Raw genomic sequence first — 1,440 nt, forward strand, 5'->3', positions numbered from 1 at the left:
GAGAGAGAGAGAAAGAAAGAAAAAGAGAGAGAAAATGTACAAGTATCCATACATACATACATACAGAGAGAGAGAGAGAGAGAGAGAGAGAGAGAGAGAGAGAGAGAGAGAGAGAGAGAGAGAGAGAGAGAGAGAGAGAGAGAGAGAGAGAGAGAGAGAGAGAGAGAGAGAGAGAGAGAGAGAGAGAGAGAGAGAGAGAGAGAGAGAGAGAGAGAGAAATAAAGAGAAAGAAAGAGAGAGAAAGAAAAAAAGAAAGAAGGAAAGAAAGAGAGAAAGAAAGAAAGAAAGAGAAAGAGTATACAAGTACGAGAGGAGGAGGGTTGAGTAATAGAGTAATGAAACTTGAAACTATCAGAGGAAGAAGAAAATTGGATGTTCTGGGGTAGCCTCACGTACCCCCTTCCCCCCCCCCCCTTTCCCCACAACCCCTCACCCCTTCCCCTGTCACTCACAACCTCTTGCCCCACAACTCCTTCCCCAGAAACCTCCCTGCCCCAGAATAGCCCCTTCCTCCCAACCCCCCATTCATCAGCACCTTTCAATCCATCCAATACCTCTATCCTCTCAAACGCGCCCCCTTTCATCCCACCCCCTCCCCCTTTTCATACCACCCCCTCCTCTCCCACTCCCCCTTTCCTTCCCACTCCTGTCATCCTCCCCGCCCCCGCGCCCTTCCTCCCACCCCCTTCCTCCCGCAAACCCCACCCCCTACCCCCCCCACACACCCTCGCCTCCACCCCGCCCGAGCATAGCAAGATCACACGCAAACACCCCCCCACACCACCACCCCCCCCCCGCTTCTATTCCCTTCCCCCAGAACTGGCATTCTTACAAACCCTGCCCCTCATAGACAGAAAGACAGAGAGAGAGAGAGAGAGAGAGAGAGAGAGAGAGAGAGAGAGAGAGAGAGAGAGAGAGAGAGAGAGAGAGAGAGAGAGAGAGAGAGAGAGAGAGAGAGAAGAGAGAGAGAGAAGAGGGGAGAGAGAAGAGAGGGGAGGGGAGAGAGAGAGAGAGAGAGAGAGAGAGAGAGAGAGGAAGAGAGAGAGAATGAGAGAAAGGTGAGAGAGAGAGAGAGATTAGAGAAGAGAGAGATAGAGAGAGAGAGATTATCCTTAGAGAAGATCGCTCGAACTTCTGAGAGAGAGAGAGAGAGAGAGAGAGAGAAAGAAAGAAAGAGAGAGAGAGAGCAAGAGAAATTAAGCAAAATATAAACAAATAAACGAAAAACAAGAGGTTGAACAGTCACACAAATTCCAGACAACTAACAAATATTTGCAGCTCCAAGGAAATCAAAAGTAATTTCATACTTTTCTGAATTAACAAAATTTAACTGTAAATATCCCAGGTTATAAAACACACACAAAAAAAAATCCTTTATAATAAATTCTTCATTGGGACAACTGGTACCACTATAATCACCATAATCATGACAGTGATTTC

This window comes from Penaeus japonicus, unplaced genomic scaffold (genome assembly GCF_977035675.1).
Source record: "Penaeus japonicus unplaced genomic scaffold, GWHDUDI00000001_assembly GWHDUDI00000018, whole genome shotgun sequence".
Lineage (NCBI taxonomy): Eukaryota > Metazoa > Arthropoda > Malacostraca > Decapoda > Penaeidae > Penaeus > Penaeus japonicus.